Source organism: Channa argus, unplaced genomic scaffold (genome assembly GCF_033026475.1).
Source record: "Channa argus isolate prfri unplaced genomic scaffold, Channa argus male v1.0 Contig011, whole genome shotgun sequence".
Classification (NCBI taxonomy): Eukaryota; Metazoa; Chordata; class Actinopteri; order Anabantiformes; family Channidae; genus Channa; species Channa argus.
Genome location: NW_027125230.1, coordinates 720,644 through 738,068, shown reverse-complemented (window position 1 = coordinate 738,068; position 17,425 = coordinate 720,644). Strand labels below are relative to the sequence as shown.

The window sequence follows — 17,425 nt, the reverse complement described above, 5'->3', positions numbered from 1 at the left end:
GTCATGCATTCTACTTCTCCAGCGTTTTTAAGAGCTGTTGATGATGTCAAATGCAGCTTACGGCCACACCGCTCTCTAAGCGCCCGATCTCGTCCGATCTCGGCAGCCAAATAGAGCCGGGCCTGGTTAGTACTTGGTAGGAAGACCGCCTGGGAATACCAGGTGCTGTAAGCTTTTTTGCTTAGGTTTACGGGCAGCACAAGCTGGTGTTACTGCCTATTTATTCATAGAAATTGTTCTATATTTTCATCAAATTTTGTTCTTACATTGCTGTTTTGCTACTTTATTGGTTTGCCAACCATCGTGCTTCATTACTAGTAGACCATGTTACGGTCCTGGCCATATGTGTTGTTTTTATTTTGTTGTTCTTATAGGTGCCCTGCCTGATTGGCCGGATTGGGGGGCAGTACAGGAAGCTGATTGGTCCATCCTACACTTCCTGGAGTTTTAAAAGTACGGTTCCCAACAGCTAGCGAGGCTCTTTCTGGCATCAGCACCTGTTTGCTGTTCTTGGTTTCCAAACCTTATTTAGCATTTTTGAATTGTTAGGTTTTGTGCCGTGGTTTTGTTTATAAATTGTATATTTTGTAAATAGTATTAAATCTGTAGGGGTGAACTGCCATTTTCTTTGGACTGTTTTCACATTAGGGAGTTAGGGTTAGCGACTGTCTTTTGGTTTGTTTATTTCTATCAGGCTAGCTAGCACTTTCTGTGGGAAATGGCTTATTTTGTTTATTATGTTGGCCTTGGTTCGCCCTGAGTTGTAGTGTCATGTTTTGTTTGACACTTTCTTTCGTTTAAAATAAATATCATTCTGTTGGAACATCTCGATCCTGGATTTTGGTTTGGGGATCGGAGAGGGAACATGCTAATTTATCTTTGTATGTTGCACCCTGACCCCCTAGACAGGGGCGTAACAGACCAGTACAGTTATAGTACTTTGTACTTTGCCACATTTATCTTCTCCTTAGCAAGTGTCATGCATTCTGCTTCTCCAGCGTTTTTAAGAGCTGTTGATGATGTCAAATGCAGCTTACGGCCACACCGCTCTCTAAGCGCCCGATCCCGTCCGATCTCGGCAGTCAAATAGGGCCGGGCCTTGTTAGTACTTGGTAGGAAGACCGCCTGGGAATACCACGTGCTGTAAGCTTCTTTGCTTGGGTTTACGGGCAGCACAAGCTGGTGTTACTGCCTATTTATTCATAGAAATTGTTCTATATTTTCATCAAATTTTGTTCTTTCATTGCTGTTTTGCTACTTTATTGGTTTGCCAACCATCGTGCTTCATTACTAGTAGACCATGTTACGGTCCAGGCCATATGTGTTGTTTTTATTTTCTTGTTCTTATAAGTGCCCTGCCTGATTGGCCGTATTGGGGGGCAGTACAGGAAGCTGATTGGTCCATCCTACACTTCCTGGAGTTTTAAAAGTACGGTTCCCAACAGCTAGCGAGGCTCTTTCTGGCATCAGCACCTGTTTGCTGTTCTTGGTTTCCAAACCTTATTTAGCATTTTTGAATTGTTAGGTTTTGTGCCGTGGTTTTGTTTATAAATTGTATATTTTGTAAATAGTATTAAATCTGTAGGGGTGGACTGCCATTTTCTTTTGATTGTTTTCTCTTGTTTTCACATTAGGGAGTTAGGGTTAGCGACTGTCTTTTGGTTTGTTTATTTCTATCAGGCTAGCTAGAAATTTCTGTGGGAAATGGCTTATTTTGTTTATTATGTTGGCCTTGGTTCGCCCTGAGTTGTAGTGTCATGTTTTGTTTGACACTTTCTTTCGTTTAAAATAAATATCATTCTGTTGGAACATCTCGATCCTGGATTTTGGTTTGGGGATCGGAGAGGGAACATGCTAATTTATCTTTGTATGTTGCACCCTGACCCCCTAGACAGGGGCGTAACAGACCAGTACAGTTATAGTACTTTGTACTTTGCCACATTTATCTTCTTCTTAGCAAGTGTCATGCATTCTGCTTCTCCAGCGTTTTTAAGAGCTGTTGATGATGTCAAATGCAGCTTACGGCCACACCGCTCTCTAAGCGCCCGATCTCGTCCGATCTCGGCAGCCAAATAGAGCCGGGCCTGGTTAGTACTTGGTAGGAAGACCGCCTGGGAATACCAGGTGTTGTAAGCTTTTTTGCTTGGGTTTACGGGCAGCACAAGCTGGTGTTACTGCCTAATTATTCATAGAAATTGTTCTATATTTTCATCAAATTTTGTTCTTTCATTGCTGTTTTGCTACTTTATTGGTTTGCCAACCATCGTGCTTCATTACTAGTAGACCATGTTACGGTCCTGGCCATATGTGTTGTTTTTATTTTCTTGTTCTTATAGGTGCCCTGCCTGATTGGCCGGATTGGGGGGCAGTACAGGAAGCTGATTGGTCCATCCTACACTTCCTGGAGTTTTAAAAGTACGGTTCCCAACAGCTAGCGAGGCTCTTTCTGGCATCAGCACCTGTTTGCTGTTCTTGGTTTCCAAACCTTATTTAGCATTTTTGAATTGTTAGGTTTTGTGCCGTGGTTTTGTTTTGAAATTGTATATTTTGTAAATAGTATTAAATCTGTAGGGGTGAACTGCCATTTTCTTTGGACTGTTTTCACATTAGGGAGTTAGGGTTAGCGACTGTCTTTTGGTTTGTTTATTTCTATCAGTCTAGCTAGCACTTTCTGTGGGAAATGGCTTATTTTGTTTATTGTGTTGGCCTTGGTTCGCCCTGAGTTGTAGTGTCATGTTTTGTTTGACACTTTCTTTCGTTTAAAATAAATATCATTCTGTTGGAACATCTCGATCCTGGATTTTGGTTTGGGGATCGGAGAGGGAACATGCTAATTTATCTTTGTATGTTGCACCCTGACCCCCTAGACAGGGGCGTAACAGACCAGTACAGTTATAGTACTTTGTACTTTGCCACATTTATCTTCTTCTTAGCAAGTGTCATGCATTCTGCTTCTCCAGCGTTTTTAAGAGCTGTTGATGATGTCAAATGCAGCTTACGGCCACACCGCTCTCTAAGCGCCCGATCTCGTCCGATTTCGGCAGCCAAATAGAGCCGGGCCTGGTTAGTACTTGGTAGGAAGACCGCCTGGGAATACCAGGTGCTGTAAGCTTTTTTGCTTGGGTTTACGGGCAGCACAAGCTGGTGTTACTGCCTATTTATTCATAGAAATTGTTCTATATTTTCATCAAATTTTGTTCTTTCATTGCTGTTTTGCTACTTTATTGGTTTGCCAACCATCGTGCTTCATTACTAGTAGACCATGTTACGGTCCTGGCCATATGTGTTGTTTTTATTTTCTTGTTCTTATAGGTGCCCTGCCTGATTGGCCGGATTGGGGGGCAGTACAGGAAGCTGATTGGTCCATCCTACACTTCCTGGAGTTTTAAAAGTACGGTTCCCAACAGCTAGCGAGGCTCTTTCTGGCATCAGCACCTGTTTGCTGTTCTTGGTTTCCAAACCTTATTTAGCATTTTTGAATTGTTAGGTTTTGTGCCGTGGTTTTGTTTATAAATTGTATATTTTGTAAATAGTATTAAATCTGTAGGGGTGAACTGCCATTTTCTTTGGACTGTTTTCACATTAGGGAGTTAGGGTTAGCGACTGTCTTTTGGTTTGTTTATTTCTATCAGGCTAGCTAACACTTTCTGTGGGAAATGGCTTATTTTGTTTATTGTGTTGGCCTTGGTTCGCCCTGAGTTGTAGTGTCATGTTTTGTTTGACACTTTCTTTCGTTTAAAATAAATATCATTCTGTTGGAACATCTCGATCCTGGATTTTGGTTTGGGGATCGGAGAGGGAACATGCTAATTTATCTTTGTATGTTGCACCCTGACCCCCTAGACAGGGGCGTAACAGACCAGTACAGTTATAGTACTTTGTACTTTGCCACATTTATCTTCTTCTTAGCAAGTGTCATGCATTCTGCTTCTCCAGCGTTTTTATGAGCTGTTGATGATGTCAAATGCAGCTTACGGCCACACTGCTCTCTAAGCGCCCGATCCCGTCCGATCTCGGCAGCCAAATAGGGCCGGGCCTTGTTAGTACTTGGTAGGAAGACCGCCTGGGAATACCACGTGCTGTAAGCTTCTTTGCTTGGGTTTACAGGCAACACAAGCTCGTGTTACTGCCTATTTATTCATAGAAATTGTACTATATTTTCATCAAATTTTGTTCTTTCATTGCTGTTTTGCTACTTTATTGGTTTGCCAACCATCGTGCTTCATTACTAGTAGACCATGTTACGGTCCTGGCCATATGTGTAGTTTTTATTTTCTTGTTCTTATAGGTGCCCTGCCTGATTGGCCGGATTGGGGGGCAGTACAGGAAGCTGATTGGTCCATCCTTCACTTCCTGGAGTTTTAAAAGTACGGTTCCCAACAGCTAGCGAGGCTCTTTCTGGCATCAGCACCTGTTTGCTGTTCTTGGTTTCCAAACCTTATTTAGCATTTTTGAATTGTTAGGTTTTGTGCCGTGGTTTTGTTTATAAATTGTATATTTTGTAAATAGTATTAAATCTGTAGGGGTGAACTGCCATTTTCTTTGGACTGTTTTCACATTAGGGAGTTAGGGTTAGCGACTGTCTTTTGGTTTGTTTATTTCTATCAGGCTAGCTAGCACTTTCTGTGGGAAATGGCTTATTTTGTTTATTATGTTGGCCTTGGTTCGCCCTGAGTTGTAGTGTCATGTTTTGTTTGACACTTTCTTTCGTTTAAAATAAATATCATTCTGTTGGAACATCTCGATCCTGGATTTTGGTTTGGGGATCGGAGAGGGAACATGCTAATTTATCTTTGTATGTTGCACCCTGACCCCCTAGACAGGGGCGTAACAGACCAGTACAGTTATAGTACTTTGTACTTTGCCACATTTATCTTCTTCTTAGCAAGTGTCATGCATTCTACTTCTCCAGCGTTTTTAAGAGCTGTTGATGATGTCAAATGCAGCTTACGGCCACACCGCTCTTTAAGCGCCCGATCTCGTCCGACCTCGGCAGCCAAATAGAGCCGGGCCTGGTTAGTACTTGGTAGGAAGACCGCCTGGGAATACCAGGTGCTGTAAGCTTTTTTGCTTAGGTTTACGGGCAGCACAAGCTGGTGTTACTGCCTATTTATTCATAGAAATTGTTCTATATTTTCATCAAATTTTGTTCTTACATTGCTGTTTTGCTACTTTATTGGTTTGCCAACCATCGTGCTTCATTACTAGTAGACCATGTTACGGTCCTGGCCATATGTGTTGTTTTTATTTTGTTGTTCTTATAGGTGCCCTGCCTGATTGGCCGGATTGGGGGGCAGTACAGGAAGCTGATTGGTCCATCCTACACTTCCTGGAGTTTTAAAAGTACGGTTCCCAACAGCTAGCGAGGCTCTTTCTGGCATCAGCACCTGTTTGCTGTTCTTGGTTTCCAAACCTTATTTAGCATTTTTGAATTGTTAGGTTTTGTGCCGTGGTTTTGTTTATAAATTGTATATTTTGTAAATAGTATTAAATCTGTAGGGGTGAACTGCCATTTTCTTTGGACTGTTTTCACATTAGGGAGTTAGGGTTAGCGACTGTCTTTTGGTTTGTTTATTTCTATCAGGCTAGCTAGCACTTTCTGTGGGAAATGGCTTATTTTGTTTATTATGTTGGCCTTGGTTCGCCCTGAGTTGTAGTGTCATGTTTTGTTTGACACTTTCTTTCGTTTAAAATAAATATCATTCTGTTGGAACATCTCGATCCTGGATTTTGGTTTGGGGATCGGAGAGGGAACATGCTAATTTATCTTTGTATGTTTCACCCTGACCCCCTAGACAGGGGCGTAACAGACCAGTACAGTTATAGTACTTTGTACTTTGCCACATTTATCTTCTCCTTAGCAAGTGTCATGCATTCTGCTTCTCCAGCGTTTTTAAGAGCTGTTGATGATGTCAAATGCAGCTTACGGCCAAACCGCTCTCTAAGCGCCCGATCTCGTCCGATCTCGGCAGCCAAATAGAGCCGGGCCTGGTTAGTACTTGGTAGGAAGACCGCCTGGGAATACCAGGTGCTGTAAGCTTTTTTGCTTGGGTTTACGGGCAGCACAAGCTGGTGTTACTGCCTATTTATTCATAGAAATTGTTCTATATTTTCATCAAATTTTGTTCTTTCATTGCTGTTTTGCTACTTTATTGGTTTGTCAACCATCGTGCTTCATTACTAGTAGACCATGTTATGGTCCTGGCCATATGTGTTGTTTTTATTTTGTTGTTCTTATAGGTGCCCTGCCTGATTGGCCGGATTTGGGGGAAGTACAGGAAGCTGATTGGTCCATCCTACACTTCCTGGAGTTTTAAAAGTACGGTTCCCAACAGCTAGCGAGGCTCTTTCTGGCAGCAGCACCTGTTTGCTGTTCTTGGTTTCCAAACCTTATTTAGCATTTTTGAATTGTTAGGTTTTGTGCCGTGGTTTTGTTTATAAATTGTATATTTTGTAAATAGTATTAAATCTGTAGGGGTGAACAGCCATTTTCTTTTGATTGTTTTCTCTTGTTTTAACATTAGGGAGTTAGGGTTAGCGACTATCTTTTGGTTTGTTTATTTCTATCAGGCTAGCTAGCACTTTCTGTGGGAAATGGCTTATTTTGTTTATTATGTTGGCCTTGGTTCGCCCTGAGTTGTAGTGTCATGTTTTGTTTGACACTTTCTTTCGTTTAAAATAAATATCATTCTGTTGGAACATCTCGATCCTGGATTTTGGTTTGGGGATCGGAGAGGGAACATGCTAATTTATCTTTGTATGTTGCACCCTGACCCCCTAGACAGGGGCGTAACAGACCAGTACAGTTATAGTACTTTGTACTTTGCCACATTTATCTTCTTCTTAGCAAGTGTCATGCATTCTGCTTCTCCAGCGTTTTTAAGAGCTGTTGATGATGTCAAATGCAGCTTACGGCCACACCGCTCTCTAAGCGCCCGATCTCGTCCGATCTCGGCAGCCAAATAGAGCCGGGCCTGGTTAGTACTTGGTAGGAAGACCGCCTGGGAATACCAGGTGCTGTAAGCTTTTTTGCTTGGGTTTACGGGCAGCACAAGCTGGTGTTACTGCCTACTTATTCATAGAAATTGTTCTATATTTTCATCAAATTTTGTTCTTTCATTGCTGTTTTGCTACTTTATTGGTTTGTCAACCATCGTGCTTCATTACTAGTAGACCATGTTACGGTCCTGGCCATATGTGTTGTTTTTATTTTGTTGTTCTTATAGGTGCCCTGCCTGATTCGCCGGATTTGGGGGAAGTACAGGAAGCTGATTGGTCCATCCTACACTTCCTGGAGTTTTAAAAGTACGGTTCCCAACAGCTAGCGAGGCTCTTTCTGGCAGCAGCACCTGCTTGCTGTTCTTGCTTTCCAAACCTTATTTAGCATTTTTGAATTGTTAGGTTTTGTGCCGTGGTTTTGTTTATAAATTGTATATTTTGTAAATAGTATTAAATCTGTAGGGGTGGACTGCCATTTTCTTTTGATTGTTTTCTCTTGTTTTCACATTAGGGAGTTAGGGTTAGCGACTGTCTTTTGGTTTGTTTATTTCTATCAGGCTAGCTAGCACTTTCTGTGGGAAATGGCTTATTTTGTTTATTATGTTGGCCTTGGTTCGCCCTGAGTTGTAGTGTCATGTTTTGTTTGACACTTTTTTTCGTTTAAAATAAATATCATTCTGTTGGAACATCTCGATCCTGGATTTTGGTTTGGGGATCGGAGAGGGAACATGCTAATTTATCTTTGTATGTTGCACCCTGACCCCCTAGACAGGGGCGTAACAGACCAGTACAGTTATAGTACTTTGTACTTTGCCACATTTATCTTCTTCTTAGCAAGTGTCATGCATTCTGCTTCTCCAGCGTTTTTAAGAGCTGTTGATGATGTCAAACGCAGCTTACGGCCACACCGCTCTCTAAGCGCCCGATCTCGTCCGATCTCGGCAGCCAAATAGAGCCGGGCCTGGTTAGTACTTGGTAGGAAGACCGCCTGGGAATACCAGGTGCTGTAAGCTTTTTTGCTTGAGTTTACGGGCAGCACAAGCTGGTGTTACTGCCTATTTATTCATAGAAATTGTTCTATATTTTCATCAAATTTTGTTCTTTCATTGCTGTTTTGCTACTTTGTTGGTTTGTCAACCATCGTGCTTCATTACTAGTAGACCATGTTATGGTCCTGGCCATATGTGTTGTTTTTATTTTGTTGTTTTTATAGGTGCCCTGCCTGACTGGCCGGATTTGGGGGAAGTACAGGAAGCTGATTGGTCCATCCTACACTTCCTGGAGTTTTAAAAGTACGGTTCCCAACAGCTAGCGAGGCTCTTTCTGGCATCAGCACCTGTTTGCTGTTTTTGGTTTCCAAACCTTATTTAGCATTTTTGAATTGTTAGGTTTTGTGCCGTGGTTTTGTTTATAAATTGTATATTTTGTAAATAGTATTAAATCTGTAGGGGTGAACTGCCATTTTCTTTGGACTGTTTTCACATTAGGGAGTTAGGGTTAGCGACTGTCTTTTGGTTTGTTTATTTCTATCAGGCTAGCTAGCACTTTCTGTGGGAAATGGCTTATTTTTTTTATTATGTTGGCCTTGGTTCGCCCTGAGTTGTAGTGTCATGTTTTGTTTGACACTTTCTTTCGTTTAAAATAAATATCATTCTGTTGGAACATCTCGATCCTGGATTTTGGTTTGGGGATCGGAGAGGGAACATGCTAATTTATCTTTGTATGTTGCACCCTGACCCCGTAGACAGGGGCGTAACAGACCAGTACAGTTATAGTACTTTGTACTTTGCCACATTTATCTTCTTCTTAGCAAGTGTCATGCATTCTGCTTCTCCAGCGTTTTTAAGAGCTGTTGATGATGTCGAATGCAGCTTACGGCCACACCGCTCTCTAAGCGCCCGATCTCGTCCGATCTCGGCAGCCAAATAGAGCTGGGCCTGGTTAGTAACTTGGTAGGAAGACCGCCTGGGAATACCAGGTGCTGTAAGCTTTTTTGCTTGGGTTTACGGGCAGCACAAGCTGGTGTTACTGCCTATTTATTCATAGAAATTGTTCTATATTTTCATCAAATTTTGTTCTTTCATTGCTGTTTTGCTACTTTATTGGTTTGTCAACCATCGTGCTTCATTGCTAATAGACCATGTTACGGTCCGGGCCATATGTGTTGTTTTTATTTTCTTGTTCTTATAGGTGCCCTGCCTGATTGGCCGGATTGGGGGGCAGTACAGGAAGCTGATTGGTCCATCCTACACTTCCTGGAGTTTTAAAAGTACGGTTCCCAACAGCTAGCGAGGCTCTTTCTGGCATCAGCACCTGTTTGCTGTTCTTGGTTTCCAAACCTTATTTAGCATTTTTGAATTGTTAGGTTTTGTGCCGTGGTTTTGTTTATAAATTGTATATTTTGTAAATAGTATTAAATCTGTAGGGGTGGACTGCCATTTTCTTTTGATTGTTTTCTCTTGTTTTCACATTAGGGAGTTAGGGTTAGCGACTGTCTTTTGGTTTGTTTATTTCTATCAGGCTAGCTAGCACTTTCTGTGGGAAATGGCTTATTTTGTTTATTATGTTGGCCTTGGTTCGCCCTGAGTTGTAGTGTCATGTTTTGTTTGACACTTTCTTTCGTTTAAAATAAATATCATTCTGTTGGAACATCTCGATCCTGGATTTTGGTTTGGGGATCGGAGAGGGAACATGCTAATTTATCTTTGTATGTTGCACCCTGACCCCCTAGACAGGGGCGTAACAGACCAGTACAGTTATAGTACTTTGTACTTTGCCACATTTATCTTCTTCTTAGCAAGTGTCATGCATTCTGCTTCTCCAGCGTTTTTAAGAGCTGTTGATGATGTCAAATGCAGCTTACGGCCACACCGCTCTCTAAGCGCCCGATCTCGTCCGATCTCGGCAGCCAAATAGAGCTGGGCCTGGTTAGTACTTGGTAGGAAGACCGCCTGGGAATACCAGGTGCTGTAAGCTTTTTTGCTTGGGTTTACGGGCAGCACAAGCTGGTGTTACTGCCTATTTCTTCATAGAAATTGTTCTATATTTTCATCAAATTTTGTTCTTTCATTGCTGTTTTGCTACTTTATTGGTTTGCCAACCATCGTGCTTCATTACTAGTAGACCATGTTACGGTCCTGGCCATATGTGTTGTTTTTATTTTCTTGTTCTTATAGGTGCCCTGCCTGATTGGCCGGATTGGGGGGCAGTACAGGAAGCTGATTGGTCCATCCTACACTTCCTGGAGTTTTAAAAGTACGGTTCCCAACAGCTAGCGAGGCTCTTTCTGGCAGCAGCACCTGTTTGCTGTTCTTGCTTTCCAAACCTTATTTAGCATTTTTGAATTGTTAGGTTTTGTGCCGTGGTTTTGTTTATAAATTGTATATTTTGTAAATAGTATTAAATCTGTAGGGGTGAACTGCCATTTTCTTTGGACTGTTTTCACATTAGGGAGTTAGGGTTAGCGACTGTCTTTTGGTTTGTTTATTTCTATCAGGCTAGCTAGCACTTTCTGTGGGAAATGGCTTATTTTGTTTATTGTGTTGGCCTTGGTTCGCCCTGAGTTGTAGTGTCATGTTTTGTTTGACACTTTCTTTCGTTTAAAATAAATATCATTCTGTTGGAACATCTCGATCCTGGATTTTGGTTTGGGGATCGGAGAGGGAACATGCTAATTTATCTTTGTATGTTGCACCCTGACCCCCTAGACAGGGGCGTAACAGACCAGTACAGTTATAGTACTTTGTACTTTGCCACATTTATCTTCTTCTTAGCAAGTGTCATGCATTCTGCTTCTCCAGCGTTTTTAAGAGCTGTTGATGATGTCAAATGCAGCTTACGGCCACACCGCTCTCTAAGCGCCCGATCCCGTCCGATCTCGGCAGCCAAATAGGGCCGGGCCTTGTTAGTACTTGGTAGGAAGACCGCCTGGGAATACCACGTGCTGTAAGCTTCTTTGCTTGGGTTTACGGGCAACACAAGCTCGTGTTACTGCCTATTTATTCATAGAAATTGTACTATATTTTCATCAAATTTTGTTCTTTCATTGCTGTTTTGCTACTTTATTGGTTTGCCAACCATCGTGCTTCATTACTAGTAGACCATGTTACGGTCCTGGCCATATGTGTAGTTTTTATTTTCTTGTTCTTATAGGTGCCCTGCCTGATTGGCCGGATTGGGGGGCAGTACAGGAAGCTGATTGGTCCATCCTTCACTTCCTGGAGTTTTAAAAGTACGGTTCCCAACAGCTAGCGAGGCTCTTTCTGGCAGCAGCACCTGTTTGCTGTTCTTGGTTTCCAAACCTTATTTAGCATTTTTGAATTGTTAGGTTTTGTGCCGTGGTTTTGTTTATAAATTGTATATTTTGTAAATAGTATTAAATCTGTAGGGGTGAACTGCCATTTTCTTTGGACTGTTTTCACATTAGGGAGTTAGGGTTAGCGACTGTCTTTTGGTTTGTTTATTTCTATCAGGCTAGCTAGCACTTTCTGTGGGAAATGGCTTATTTTGTTTATTATGTTGGCCTTGGTTCGCCCTGAGTTGTAGTGTCATGTTTTGTTTGACACTTTCTTTCGTTTAAAATAAATATCATTCTGTTGGAACATCTCGATCCTGGATTTTGGTTTGGGGATCGGAGAGGGAACATGCTAATTTATCTTTGTATGTTGCACCCTGACCCCCTAGACAGGGGCGTAACAGACCAGTACAGTTATAGTACTTTGTACTTTGCCACATTTATCTTCTTCTTAGCAAGTGTCATGCATTCTGCTTCTCCAGCGTTTTTAAGAGCTGTTGATGATGTCAAATGCAGCTTACGGCCACACCGCTCTCTAAGCGCCCGATCTCGTCCGATCTCGGCAGCCAAATAGAGCCGGGCCTGGTTAGTACTTGGTAGGAAGACCGCCTGGGAATACCAGGTGCTGTAAGCTTTTTTGCTTGGGTTTACGGGCAGCACAAGCTGGTGTTACTGCATATTTATTCATAGAAATTGTTCTATATTTTCATCAAATTTTGTTCTTTCATTGCTGTTTTGCTACTTTATTGGTTTGTCAACCATCGTGCTTCATTACTAGTAGACCATGTTACGGTCCTGGCCATATGTGTTGTTTTTATTTTGTTGTTCTTATAGGTGCCCTGCCTGATTGGCCGGATTTGGGGGAAGTACAGGAAGCTGATTGGTCCATCCTACACTTCCTGGAGTTTTAAAAGTACGGTTCCCAACTGTTAGCGAGGCTCTTTCTGGCAGCAGCACCTGTTTGCTGTTCTTGCTTTCCAAACCTTATTTAGCATTTTTGAATTGTTAGGTTTTGTGCCGTGGTTTTGTTTATAAATTATATATTTTGTAAATAGTATTAAATCTGTAGGGGTGGACTGCCATTTTCTTTTGATTGTTCTCTCTTGTTTTCACATTAGGGAGTTAGGGTTAGCGACTGTCTTTTGGTTTGTTTATTTCTATCAGGCTAGCTAGCACTTTCTGTGGGAAATGGCTTATTTTGTTTATTTTGTTGGCCTTGGTTCGCCCTGAGTTGTAGTGTCATGTTTTGTTTGACACTTTCTTTCGTTTAAAATAAATATCATTCTGTTGGAACATCTCGACCCTGGATTTTGGTTTGGGGATCGGAGAGGGAACATGCTAATTTATCTTTGTATGTTGCACCCTGACCCCCTAGACAGGGGCGTAACAGACCAGTACAGTTATAGTACTTTGTACTTTGCCACATTTATCTTCTTCTTAGCAAGTGTCATGCATTCTGCTTCTCCAGCGTTTTTAAGAGCTGTTGATGATGTCAAATGCAGCTTACGGCCACACCGCTCTCTAAGCGCCCGATCTCGTCCGATCTCGGCAGCCAAATAGAGCCGGGCCTGGTTAGTACTTGGTAGGAAGACCGCCTGGGAATACCAGGTGCTGTAAGCTTTTTTGCTTGGGTTTACGGGCAGCACAAGCTGGTGTTACTGCCTATTTATTCATAGAAATTGTTCTATATTTTCATCAAATTTTGTTCTTTCATTGCTGTTTTGCTACTTTATTGGTTTGTCAACCATCGTGCTTCATTACAAATAGACCATGTTACGGTCCGGGCCATATGTGTTGTTTTCATTTTCTTGTTCTTATAGGTGCCCTGCCTGATTGGCCGGATTGGGGGGCAGTACAGGAAGCTGATTGGTCCATCCTACACTTCCTGGAGTTTTAAAAGACGGTTCCCAACAGCTAGCGAGGCTCTTTCTGGCATCAGCACCTGTTTGCTGTTCTTGGTTTCCAAACCTTATTTAGCATTTTTGAATTGTTAGGTTTTGTGCCGTGGTTTTGTTTATAAATTGTATATTTTGTAAATAGTATTAAATCTGTAGGGTTGGACTGCCATTTTCTTTTGATTGTTTTCTCTTGTTTTCACATTAGGGAGTTAGGGTTAACGACTGTCTTTTGGTTTGTTTATTTCTATCAGGCTAGCTAGCACTTTCTGTGGGAAATGGCTTATTTTGTTTATTAAGTTGGTGTCATGTTTTGTTTGACACTTTCTTTCGTTTAAAATAAATATCATTCTGTTGGAACATCTCGATCCTGGATTTTGGTTTGGGGATCGGAGAGGGAACATGCTAATTTATCTTTGTATGTTGCACCCTGACCCCCTAGACAGGGGCGTAACAGACCAGTACAGTTATAGTACTTTGTACTTTGCCACATTTATCTTCTTCTTAGCAAGTGTCATGCATTCTGCTTTTCCAGCGTTTTTAAGAGCTGTTGATGATGTCAAATGCAGCTTACGGCCACACCGCTCTCTAAGCGCCCGATCTCGTCCGATCTCGGCAGCCAAATAGAGCCGGGCCTGGTTAGTACTTGGTAGGAAGACCGCCTGGGAATACCACGTGCTGTAAGCTTCTTTGCTTGGGTTTACGGGCAGCACAAGCTGGTGTTACTGCCTATTTGTAGGCTCTTTCTGGCAGCAGCACCTGTTTGCTGTTTTTGGTTCCCAAACCTGGTTGCAGACAGAGGTGTGGTTTCTCTCTAGAGCGAGCAGTGACGGACCCGCGCATGAGCCTGTTTTGGCGGGCTTTTTCAGTTTGCTTGTGTTTTTTGTCGTAATTTAACTAAATAGTATAGAGATTTCGATTTCGTTTATGTTACTAATCCCCCCGGCGGATTTGCTCCGTTCGGGGGCGCTTTCATTTTGCCTTTTTCTTTTTTATTTTATTTTGGTTTTGTTTTTTTGCCGAGTGTTACTCGATTCGCCAAGCTACGTAAAATGGAGAATGGCGGAGAAAGACGAGGTAAATTGACGGAGGACGCTGTGAAAATTGTGGCTCCTACCATGAGATGTCGGGGGGAAACGGCAATGCCAGCCGAAATAGAGAACGGAGCGGGAGGAAGCAAACGCCAGGCCGTGGAGCAGGGAGAGAAGAGAAATGGCGGGCAAGTTCCGGGCTTGTCAATGCAGAGGATTACTTCAGCAAAGAGGACGGGGAAAGGAGTGGATTTGGTCGGAGAGCAGTGGCAGAATAGGTTGGAGATTGATGGCATTTGTGTGGATGGAAAACATCAGGAGGAACGGGCGAGGATGCAGACGGAGATGAGCGGAAGACGGGAGACAATGAGAGAAAAAAGGTACGAAAAAGATTTGACTGTATTGGCAGAGGTGGTTGGTGAAGAGAAGGTGAAAACAATGGAACTGTTACGAGCAATACGTGATGTGTGTGGAGGCATAGTTGCGCTGCGTGAGACCGGATCGTATAAATATGAGGTGACGGTAAAAAGTGAAGCTGGAAAGAAAAGGCTACTGGATGGATTTAAAGTTGGTAAAGCGGTGGTAATGGTAAAAACATTAGCAATTGATGAACTGGTGGTGTCTTTTTTGAATTTGCCGGCGTATATAACGGACGAGGAAATTATGGAAAAACTGGACGTGTGGGGAGTGAGAGCGATCTCGCCTATTAAAAGGAGGATGTGGCCCGGGACTGATGTGGCGGACGGTACAAGATATATGAAGGTAAAGTTTAATGAAACTGTGCAGTCACTGCCCTACTCAGCGAAATTCATGACAGCTAATGGTCCGGAGTATTTTAGAGTAATTCACAATAATCAAGTGAAAGTTTGTCGGATGTGCTTACAGCCGGGACACATCGTGAGGGACTGTCCGGATTTCACCTGTTTTAAATGTAATAAACAGGGACATTATGCACGTGAGTGTGATGCCAGGATGCACAGATGTATGGAATGTCATAGCTCCACAGAGGAATGTCAATGTAAAAATATAGATGAAGGGAATGGGGAGGGTAGCAGGGAATCCATCTCCGAGGATGACAGGAGTGAGGTTAGACCTGTAGAGGAGCCAGAGCTGAATATGGGCAGCGAGAGTGAACAGGAGGATGAGGTGGTGTTGGAGACGCAGGGCGGTGACCTGCCTGTGCGGGAGGAACATGGGAGTGAAAGAGAGGATGTGTTGGGATCTAGTATGGATCAAGTGCTGGCAGAGTGGAGCGGGGATAGGGCGGGTCACCCTGAAGGGGGTTGGCTGAGCCCATCTTGGCTCGCTTCACAGAAGGTCCCCTCTCATAATGGAATACCACCCGCCCCTAGAGAGGAAGACTCGGATGCTGCCCTGCTGGCTCCCCAGGCTGACAGTATAGAGTCAGATTCGGAGATGGATGTTCAGCAGATAAAGCAGGTTAGAAAACGTCCACAGCAAGAGAAATCAGGGAGGAGTGAGGGAGGGAATAGAGGCAAAGGGAAAAAACAGCTTAGGAAATGACCTTTTTAATCGGTGTTTACTTGATAATGCTGCTTCAATCGCAAAATTTAAACGGGTTAACAAATATTGGGAAAATAGAGCAACTCTGTGGAGAAATGGCATGCGACATCTTGTGTGTCCAGGAATGTAGGTGGTCCATGGACAAAATAGACACTATAAAATCTTTTTGGAGAGGGGAGCTCTTTTACTCCCTCTCCTCTGACAAAACTGCTGGAGTGGCAATTTTTGTAAAGCCGGGTGTGTGTGAGAGTATTGTGGAGATTTTTAAGGATGGACAGGGTAGACTAATTGTTATTGATATAATACATTATAATAAAAAATATAGAATTCTGAATTTGTACGGTCCGAACAGTGAACCTGAAAGGAGAGGTTTCTTTGAGCGCTGCAAAAGGTGGACAGATGATCGCTCGGTAGTGATAGGAGATTGGAATGTTGCTCTGACTAAGGCGGACGTAGGAGTTAATAATACATTTAAACAAGACATTAGTAGATCGGCTGTTTTTGTATGGATGGATGAGTGTGATTTGATAGATGCGTGGAGAGTGCTGAACCCCGGCACCCGGGCGTATTCGCGCAGGCAAGTGGTATTGGGCAGGCTAAAGCAATCCAGGATTGACCTGTGTTTGTTGGCGTCGAGTTTGGTGCAAGAATTAAATGAGTGTAAATATTGTTTTTGTTCCTGGAGTGATCATGCCTGTTTAAAGGTGACTCTAGGGGAGGGTGGTATGCAAAGGAATGGGGGCCTGTGGTGTTTTAACACTTCCCTCCTTGAAGATCAAGTTTTTAAAGATAAAATGAAGTCTTTTCTCTCTGCTCTATGTGATGAGAGTGATTATGTCGTGGATATCATTGAGTGGTGGGAGCGCACCAAATTTAAAATTAAAAAGCGTTGTATCGCTCTGAGCAGAGAGAAGAGGCTGAGGGAAAAGACAGAGGAGGCTGAGCTGAGACATCATCTAAAAGAGGAGCTTGAGCTTATTGAGGCTGAGTGTGACCGTCCCTTGGATGTCTATCTTGGATTGAGGGAGCAGCTGAGACGGTTAGATGAGAGAAAATGCAGAGGCGCAATGATCCGCAGTAAAGCACAACACATGTTGAAAGGGGAGCGCTGTACTGCTTTTTTTCTAGGTTTGGAAAAAAGGAAACAGGCAAAAACATACATACCAGAAATAAAAGACCTTGATGGAAACACACATACTGATATAGTGGATATTTTACAAGCAATACAAGACTACTACGCTAATTTGTTTAGCAAACAACATATTAAAAAAGCACAAATGGACACAGTATTAGGAAAAATTGGCTGCTCCCTCAGTCACGAGGATGCGGCTCTGTGTGATGGTGACATTCAGATTGAAGAAGTGAGAGCAGCGATTGGAAACCTTAATACATCTAAAAGCCCGGGTGTGGATGGTCTCTCAGCTGAGTTTTACCAACATTTCAGCAACATACTGGCCCCCGTCCTCTGCAGGCTATACTCTGCCATGCAGGAGGAGAACAGGTGCGCGGAGTCTTTTTTAAGGGGTGTGATCACTCTAGTTTATAAAAACAAAGGCGCCAGAGATGACCTGGCAAATTATAGGCCAATTAGTCTGCTCAATACTGACTATAAGATCCTCGCTAAGGTGCTAGGGTTCAGGCTTAAGGGAGTGATTGGCTCGATAGTTGGGCCTACCCAGACT

General features: G+C 42.8%; 15 pseudogenes; all 15 read left to right on the top strand.

Moving 5' to 3' along the window:
- Nucleotides 1-55: 55 nt before the first annotated feature.
- LOC137111934 (5S ribosomal RNA) lies at nucleotides 56-174 on the top strand (annotated as a pseudogene).
- An 857-nt stretch (nucleotides 175-1,031) lies between these two features.
- LOC137111510 (5S ribosomal RNA) lies at nucleotides 1,032-1,150 on the top strand (annotated as a pseudogene).
- An 867-nt stretch (nucleotides 1,151-2,017) lies between these two features.
- Nucleotides 2,018-2,136, top strand: LOC137112067 (5S ribosomal RNA; annotated as a pseudogene).
- An 857-nt stretch (nucleotides 2,137-2,993) lies between these two features.
- Nucleotides 2,994-3,112, top strand: LOC137112130 (5S ribosomal RNA; annotated as a pseudogene).
- An 857-nt stretch (nucleotides 3,113-3,969) lies between these two features.
- Nucleotides 3,970-4,088, top strand: LOC137111642 (5S ribosomal RNA; annotated as a pseudogene).
- Nucleotides 4,089-4,945: 857 nt separating this feature from the next.
- On the top strand, nucleotides 4,946-5,064 carry LOC137112004 (5S ribosomal RNA; annotated as a pseudogene).
- An 857-nt stretch (nucleotides 5,065-5,921) lies between these two features.
- Nucleotides 5,922-6,040, top strand: LOC137111998 (5S ribosomal RNA; annotated as a pseudogene).
- An 867-nt stretch (nucleotides 6,041-6,907) lies between these two features.
- On the top strand, nucleotides 6,908-7,026 carry LOC137111933 (5S ribosomal RNA; annotated as a pseudogene).
- Nucleotides 7,027-7,893: 867 nt separating this feature from the next.
- Nucleotides 7,894-8,012, top strand: LOC137111932 (5S ribosomal RNA; annotated as a pseudogene).
- An 857-nt stretch (nucleotides 8,013-8,869) lies between these two features.
- Nucleotides 8,870-8,989, top strand: LOC137111452 (5S ribosomal RNA; annotated as a pseudogene).
- Nucleotides 8,990-9,856: 867 nt separating this feature from the next.
- LOC137112109 (5S ribosomal RNA) lies at nucleotides 9,857-9,975 on the top strand (annotated as a pseudogene).
- Nucleotides 9,976-10,832: 857 nt separating this feature from the next.
- LOC137111557 (5S ribosomal RNA) lies at nucleotides 10,833-10,951 on the top strand (annotated as a pseudogene).
- An 857-nt stretch (nucleotides 10,952-11,808) lies between these two features.
- LOC137111931 (5S ribosomal RNA) lies at nucleotides 11,809-11,927 on the top strand (annotated as a pseudogene).
- An 867-nt stretch (nucleotides 11,928-12,794) lies between these two features.
- Nucleotides 12,795-12,913, top strand: LOC137111930 (5S ribosomal RNA; annotated as a pseudogene).
- An 843-nt stretch (nucleotides 12,914-13,756) lies between these two features.
- LOC137111402 (5S ribosomal RNA) lies at nucleotides 13,757-13,875 on the top strand (annotated as a pseudogene).
- The last annotated feature ends 3,550 nt before the right edge of the window (nucleotides 13,876-17,425 follow it).